Source organism: Macaca mulatta, chromosome 1 (genome assembly GCF_049350105.2).
Source record: "Macaca mulatta isolate MMU2019108-1 chromosome 1, T2T-MMU8v2.0, whole genome shotgun sequence".
NCBI lineage: Eukaryota > Metazoa > Chordata > Mammalia > Primates > Cercopithecidae > Macaca > Macaca mulatta.
This window is the reverse complement of record NC_133406.1, coordinates 223,488,115-223,496,327: the sequence shown is the minus strand read 5'-3', so window position 1 is coordinate 223,496,327 and position 8,213 is coordinate 223,488,115. Positions and strand designations below refer to the sequence as shown.

The window sequence follows — 8,213 nt, the reverse complement described above, 5'->3', positions numbered from 1 at the left end:
TCCAGCCTGGGCGAGAGAGCGATACTCTGTTTCAAAAAAAAAAAAAAAAGGCCGGGTGAGGTGGCTCACGCCTGTAATCCCAGCACTTTGGGAGGCCGAGGTGGGCAGATTACAAGGTCAGGAGATCAAGACCATCCTGGCTAACATGGTGAAACCCCAACTCTACTAAAAATACAAAAACAAAACAAAACAAAACAAAACAAAAACAGCCAGGCATGGTGGCAGGAGCCTGTAATCCCAGCTATTCAGAAGGCTGAGACAGGAGAATTGCTTGAATCCAAGAGGCAGAGGTTGCAGTGAGGTAAGATCGTGCCACTGCATTCCAGCATTCCAGCCTGGGCAAGATAGTGAGACTCCATCTCAAACAACGACAATGACAACAACAACAACAACAACAACAACAACAACAAAGCAGCAAAGGTCTATTCCTTGCCCTTGTTACATGTCCACAGTAGGTGGACCAGGAGCTGTGAGCATTACGGTCACGTAGAGTCCTGAGCTGGTGATGTTCTTCATCTTGGCACTTTGCTGGCCACTGCACCAGAGAGAAAAGAGAAACTCAGGAGGGAGTTCAGAACTCATCAGTCCCACCCACCCAAAGGGCCCATCTTTCTTTCTAGAAGGGGAGAGCTGGAAATATTTGGTGAACAACATTTATGACTTCATATGAGCAGTGAATGCGTGTTGGGTATTGCTTTCTGCTTGAGCCCTCAAGTCGGGAGAGTAGTAAAGTGAAAATAAAACGAACCAATATTGTTTTGTTTTTTCAAGAGAGGGTCTCACTTTGTCACCCAGCCTGGAGTGCAGTGGCGTGATCTTGGCTCACTGAAGCCTCCGCCTCCCAGGTTCCAGTAATTTTCCTGCCTCAGCCTCCTGGGTATCTGGGATTACAGGTGCCCTCCACCATGCCTAGCTAATTTTTGTATTTTTGGTAGAGACGGGTTTCACCATGTTACCCAGGGTGATCTCGAACTCCTGAGCTCAAGCAATACACCCACCTTGGCCTCCTAAAGTGCTGGGATTTCAGGCATGAGCCACTGCGCCTGGCTGGAAGCAGTGGTAATAGAAGTCACAAGAGCATAATAGCAGTTCCACGTATTGAGTACCTACTGTATGCCAGCACAGGGACAGGCCTTTAATCTGTGTCATTGAATCCTTACAAGAACCCCGTTAGATCAATCTTATTGTCCCCCTTTTAGTGCAGGATGAAGCTCAGAGAGTGTAAGGGACCTGCCTGGCATGGCCAGGTTTGTGGCAGAGCCAGGATTTGGATCCAGGACTCTATTTTTTTTTGAGATGGAGTTTTGTTCTTGTTGCCCAGGCTGGAGTGCAATGGCGCGATCTCATCTCACCACAACCTCCGCCTCCCAGGTTCAAGCGATTCTCCTGCCTCAGCCTCCCGAGTAGCTGGTATTACAGGCATAGGCCACCAAGTCCGGCTAATTTTGTATTTTTAGTAGAGACGGGGTTTCTCCATGTTAGTCAGGCTGGTCTTGAACACCCAACCTCAGGTGATCCACCTGTCTCGGCCTCCCAAAGTGCTGGGATTATAGGCGTGAGCCACCGTGCCCAGCTGTGACCCCTTTTTAATGCTCCCTAAAGGCTGACCAAGGTGTCCCAGAGATTAGGCAAGGAGCCAGACCAGGCTGTCCATCCACTGGACTGGTCCATCTGGACTCCTGTCAGTTATGATCAGGAATCAGCAAAGAATAGGTCAAGTACAGTGGCTCATGCCTGTAATCCCAGCACTTTGGGAGACTGAGGCAGGAGAATCCCCTGAGGCCAGGGGTTCAAGACCAGCTTGGGCAAAATAGTGAGACCCGCATCTCTGAATAGAAAAGAAATCAGACAAGAACTGTCTGGTTTTGCACCTTCATTCCCCCGATCCTTCCAGTTTTGTGCTATAAATTCCTTTGAGGAATTCCAGTATAGGCTGAGGTAGTCAAGAGGCACAGGGCCTCCTTAGCCCCATCAGACTGATGGCGACTCCTCATCTCGCACAGCCATTCATAGCAATAGCCTGTATTGACTGCACCGGCACTGTCTACTCACGCTATGCTAAGGGCTTTGTGAGCATTTTCTTATTAAAAGCTCCCCAAACCCTCTGCTATTATCCCTATTTTACGCAAGTGGGAACACATGCACAGAGAGGTATGTGTCCTGTCCAAGGTCCTATAGCTGGTAAGGAACCACAATTGGAACTCAGGCAGCCTCACCCCACGTCTTCACCTCTAACCTTAAGGTATAAAGGGCTCTTACATTCTTGAGTTCTTGAGCTCTTCTGCTCTCCCCTAGGCACCTTCCGCCACACGCACGCACATGCACTCACATAAGAGATGACCAAAGAACTTATTATGACTCCAACTCTACAAACATGGTATCCGAGGCTCTGGGACAAGTTCAAGGTCACAGACTGGCCACCTGGTTCAAATCCAGTGTCCTGGCTGGGCTCTGTGGCTCACACCTGTAATCCCAGAACTTTGAGAGGCCGAGGCAGTGGATCACTTGAGGTCCGGAGTTTGAGACCAGCCTGGCCAACATGGCAAAACCCTGTCTCTACTAAAAATGCAAAAATTAGCCGGGTGTGGTGGTGGGCACCTGTAGTCACTACCACCTGTGCCTTCTGGGCTGAAGCCATCTTCTCCTCTCAGTCTCCTGATTAGCTGCGACTACAGGCAAACACGACCATGCCAGGCTAATTTTTGAATTTTTAGTAGAAACAGGGTTTCACCATGTTGGCCAGGCTAGTCTGGAACTCCTGACCTCAAGTGATCTGCTTGCCTCGGCCTCCTAAAGGGCTGGGATTACAGGTGTGAGCCACTGTGCCCAGCCAGATCATGTCTTTTTGACTCTGGCAAGGCACTGTCCCACTGTGGGCCTCAGCATTCTCATCTGGAAAATGGGTGTGCTAATGGCACCACCCCCCCCCCGCGAGCTTGTTGGGAGGTAGAGAGGCTTATGAAAGCACCTGGCACTTAGTAGGTGGTTAACGACAGCTTCTTGCATTCCTGCTTTGCTGCAGGTGCCCCCTGAACCCAAGGAAGTAAGTTTATGAGCCACTGGTCCTCATGGATCTGCTGGGAGGTTGGGGAGAGAGCGTGGATGGTTGCCTTGTCCATCACAGCTCCTGGGTGCAGTTCCAGGAGCAGCCTCCGGTGGTTACACGAGCAAGCGAGTGGAGACAGGTCTCTGGAGGTGCTCCCGTCGGTATAGAATGAACTAATCTCAGGGCCTCTGCCCTGGGCTGCCTGCTGTGCTGTAGGATGCCATGCTGGGCTGCAGGTGGGCATCAGGGCCCGGCGCACAGCAGACACTGCCCTCTGGGAAAAAGGAACGTGACTGGCGACATGCCACAGGAACAACAGCAGCGGCCCCTTCTAGGCACAGGCAGCTACTGGGCACCAAGCACCCCATCCTCTGTTCCTCGTGGCCTTTGTTCACGGTGACCCTTTCCCACCTATTTTGGGATGCAGAGGTTGAGGCCGCACTGCCTTTCTAGACGCCTCGCTGCTCCTCCCTGCTCTGCTCCACGTGAGCTCTGAGACACAGCTCATCTTAACACGGGCCCCTGAGCACCTGTCCTGACCTCTGGTTTTTTTTTTTTTTTTTTTTTTTTGAGATGGAGCCTTGCTCTGTCACCCAGGCTGGAGTGCAGTGGTATGATCTTGGCTCACTGCAACCTCCACCTCCTGGGTTCAAACAATTCTCCTGTGTCAGCCTCCTGAGTAGCTGAGACCACAGTCGCACACCACCATGCCTGACTAGTTTTTGTATTTTTAGTAGGGACGGGGTTTCACTATGTTGGCCAGGCTGCTCTTTAACTCCTGACCTCAAGTGATCTGCCTGCCTCAGCCTCCAAAAGTGCTGGATTACAGGTGTGAGCCACTGTGCCCAGCTCTGTCCTGCCCTCTTTCCTGCCCCTTTGCCTCCCAGCGCCAAGCTCCATGGCTGCCCATCCACCCCGGCTCGCACCCCGTCCTTCTCCTCTCCATGACCTCCTCCCCCGAGTCATGGATGGTGCCAGCCCCAATGAGCAATGACTTCCATAGTTGTCCTTGGCTGGCTGACACTTGTCTGGAAAGTGAGGGTGGGGTCTCATCAGGGGCCCCACTGAGGAGCTTTATTGGCAATAGAGATCACTTAATTTATTTTCATCATCATTATTATTTTTTTAGACAGAGTCTTGCTCTGTCACCCAGGCTGGAGTGCAGTGGTGTGATCTCAGCTCACTGCAACCTCTGACTCTCAGGTTCAAGCAATTCTCCTGCCTCAGCCTCCCGAGTAGCTGGGATTACAGGTGCCTGCCACCATGCCCAGCTAATTTTTGTGTTTTTAGTAGAGACAGGGTTTCGCCATGTTGGCCAGGCTGGTCTCGAACTCCTGACCTCAGGTGATCTGTCTGCCTCGGTTTCCCAAAGTGCTGGGATTACAGGTGTGAGCCACTGTGTCCGGCCAGAAATCACTTAACTTTAAAAAGTTCCTTCCTCCCCGGTTTCATCGGTGATCCTGAGGTCTAATGACTTCCAAACAGGAAGTCTTTGAGGAAGCTGCATTCAATGTTGAAAGCCCAGGAACTCACTGGCTTCAGAGGGGTGGGGCGAGGGGAAAGTGAAGCCTCTTCTGAGCCTTGTGGGGTCTCTGGAAGGGACAGATTTTCAGTGAATCAGCCTTTAAATTTCCCAGCACTTGGGGCAGCCTTGCCTTTGGTGCAGTCCAGGTGCCTGATGTCAGGGCGGAGCACTTCATGACTCTGGGGGCTCCGTCCCCAGGCTGCAAAGGCACCTCTCGAGTTGTACAATGTGGTAGGACTAAGGCTCTGTCACCTCCAACTGCCAGTGCTGGCCTGGCCTGCGTGGGCTTTGCCTATGAACGAGGAGGGGGAAGGGCCCTCTATGGCCTACCTGGCCCTACCTGTGCCTTGCACCTGACTGCCTGCCTTGGTTTCCCTGGGCTGGGCCCTATACTCTGCCCATCTCTAGCAGTAGGAGGGGCCCCAGAGGGATCCTCCTTCCCTGGCCAAGGCAGCTGGAGGGATTGCTCCACATTGCGGTGGTATCAGCCTCTGACACTGAGGAATGCGGCCGCCTGGATGCTGCTATCAGGACTCCAACTTGGGACAGTCGCTGACGGGCTGACATTTGACCAAACTAGGCCCAAATTAGAAGAAGAAGGAAGAAGAAGCTCCACATCCCAACTCTGCCTCTTTCTCGCTTTGTGATGATTGGACAAGACTCTTAAATCTCTTTGAACCTCAATGTTCTCATCTACAAAATGGGGATAATGGCCAGGCACGGTGGCTCACACCAGTAATCCTAGCTCTTTGGGAGGCAGAGGCAGGAGAATCACTTGAGCCCAGGATTTCAAGACCAGCCTGGGCAACATAGTGAGACCCCACCTCTAAAAAAATGGGGATAATAATAAACCTATTACAAATAGGTGGGGTGAATCTTGGCAGAAACAAGTAAAGGTGGCTCAGTGGTGGGGATGGAGCAGGCACCCAGAAAATGCCAGCTGTCAAATTCCTGGTTTTTTTTTTTGAGATATAGTCTCACTCTGTTTCCCAGGCTGGAGTGCAGTGGTGCAATCTCGGTTCACTGCATCCTCCAGCTCCTGGATTCAAGTGATTCTCCTGCCTCAGCCTCACCAAGTAGCTGGGATGACAGGTGTGAGCCACCGTGCCTGTCCTTAGCTGCCAAATTCTCTTCCCCTCAGAGCCCTAACCGTTTATGTAAGGCTTCCCCACTTCTGTTCCACCTAGACCCTACCTACCCCTGCCCCTCAACTCAGGACAGTCCAGCATTGATGGGGCAGCTGAAATCCTGAGCGCCAAGGCAAGAGTTTAATCTCTCCTCTGCATTTTGGTCCAGTGGAGGTTTTCAGTAGATCTGTTTAAATGACAGATAAGAAGCATTTGCGGTTATCCTGGCCATCAGGAGTGTACATGGGGCTTCCACGGTGTTCATTTTGCTTTCTTAAATTTATTCATTTCTTCAGTACATGCTCATCAGCCCCTTACTATGTGCTCAGCACTGGGTTAGGCAGTAGGGACACCGGCGAATCAGGTTGGCAGACTCGAATTTCCATGGACTTTATGACCCAATTGAGGGCACAGATAAAATCGAAGCCAACAGATATATCACCTCATTAGTGATTGTAATAAATGCTTTGGAAAAAACAAACAATTTGCTTATTAAAACTTAAATGATACAAAAGTAAGTTTCAGTTCCATGAAGTCTGAAGGTTTTTTTTTAGGATAATAGAATAAAAAACGATAATAAGCGCGCCCGTGGTCCCTGCATAATGAATGGCCTGCTAAGGCTACAGTCTAAGTGCTTTATACAAATAAGCTCGTTTATTCCTTACACTAGCCTTTATAGTTGAGTGTCTTTATCCCCATTTTACAGACGGGCATATGGAGGTCAAGGGGTCAAGTGGCTTGCCCAAAGTCACAGGGCTTGCTAATGAAGCTGGATTCCAACTTGGATTCGTTTGATCCCTCCCTGTTGTAATTACAGACCTATGGTATTTGTTGCTGCGTCTCCATCTCAGCTGGGAACTCTTAAGGCTGTGTGGCTAGAGGCTTGGGAGACAGCAACTCCGGAAGGGGCAAGTAGGTCACATCCCCTCACCTGGGGTGAGGCCTCCCATCTGAGCTAGAAGTTGCTGAAGTCAAGGCCCAACCCAGCAATTTGTCCCATAGTGAAAGGGAGCAAATGGCCTCTGTCTCCAAGAGGTTGACCCTGAAAATGGGCCTCTGGTCTCAACCTTGTTTGCAAAAGTGGGATGAGGATGAGGGGTGGGGATAAGGGTTCCCGTTCTGCACTCATGCAGCACGAGAGGCCCACCTTGTCACATGGCGTCGACTTCTTATGCTGTCAAGGCTGCGGGCGGGTGGCTTAGGAGGTTGGGAGCCAGTTAGAGAACCTTGAGTCCAGAATCTGGACTCCCTGTTTCTGGTACCACCTGCCATTGGCTGCCTCAATCCATTTCTCCCCGTGGTTAAGAACCTGGGCCCTGGAAATGAAAGAACATAGATTTAAATACCAGTACTCCCACTTAATAGCTATATGGCTTGTTAGATTATTTAACCTCTGTTAGCCTCAGTTTCCTCACCTTTCATTTTTCATTTTTAAATTAAAAAAATTTTTTTTTTTTTGAGACGGAGTCTCGCTGTCACCCAGGCTGGAGTGCAGTGCTGTGATCTTGGCTCATTGCAACCTCTGCCTCCCGGGTTCAAGTGATTATCCTGTATCAGCCTCCTGAGTAGCTAGGATTACAGGTGCCTGCCACCACGCCTGGCTAATTTTTAAATATTTTTAGTGGAGACAGGGTTTCACCATGTTGGCTAGTATGGTCTCGATCTCCTGATTTCAAGTGATACACCTGCTTCGGCCTCCCAAAGTGCTGGTATTACAGGCCTGAGCCACTGCGCCCTGACTACATTTAATTTTTTTGAGACAGGGTCTTGCTCTCTTGCTCATGCTGGAGTCCAGTGGCATGATCTCAGCTTACTGCAGCCTGGACCTCCTGGGTTCTAGTGATCCCCCTGCCTCAACCTCCCGAGTAACTGGGACTACAGGCACACAATATGATGCCAGGCGCGGTGACTCACACCTGTCATCCCAGCACTTTGGGAGGCCAAGGCAGCGGGTCACTTGAGGCCAGGAATTGGAGTCCAGCCTGGCCAACATGGCGAAATCCCGTCTCTACTAAAAATATAAAAATGAGCTGGGTGTGGTGGCGGGCGCTTGTAATCCCAGCTGCTTGGGAGGCTGAGGCAGGAGAATTGTCTGAATCCGGGAGGCGGAGGTTGCGGTGAGCTGAGATCGTGCCGCTGTACTCCAGCCTGAGTGACAGAGCAAGACTCTGTCTCCAAAAAAAAAATCAATAAATTAAAAAAAAAAAAAAAAAAGCTCCGCAGCTCAGGCTGTCTGGGAGTAAACCAGACGGTTTATGTAAATGACTTTGCCTGGTTTCTGGATGATCATACTGCCTTGGTCGAGTCAAATCCTATTCTTCCAGGAACGTGGGGTATTGGCAGCAGTTCCCCAAATGCCATGGAAAAACAGGGTGTGGCCCATAGCCACTTTTTCTGTGATTTTGTTCTAACCGCAGGAGTGCTTGTTCATGTAAGAGACTGTTGTCTCTTACAATAGTCTCTTACATGAACAAGGTTATTCAATTGCAATAAAGGGTTATTGCAGTTACAGTTA

The 8,213-nt window shown here is 50.4% G+C and overlaps 1 long non-coding RNA gene across 1 annotated transcript; it reads right to left on the bottom strand.

Annotated features, from left to right (window-relative positions):
• Positions 1-468: 468 nt before the first annotated feature.
• LOC114673995 (uncharacterized) lies at positions 469-6,941 on the bottom strand. Its single transcript, XR_003724899.2, has 3 exons — positions 6,846-6,941; positions 999-1,047; positions 469-535 (listed from the first exon to the last, which is right to left on the bottom strand). It is a non-coding gene; the product is annotated as an uncharacterized LOC114673995 (long non-coding RNA).
• Positions 6,942-8,213: the final 1,272 nt, after the last annotated feature.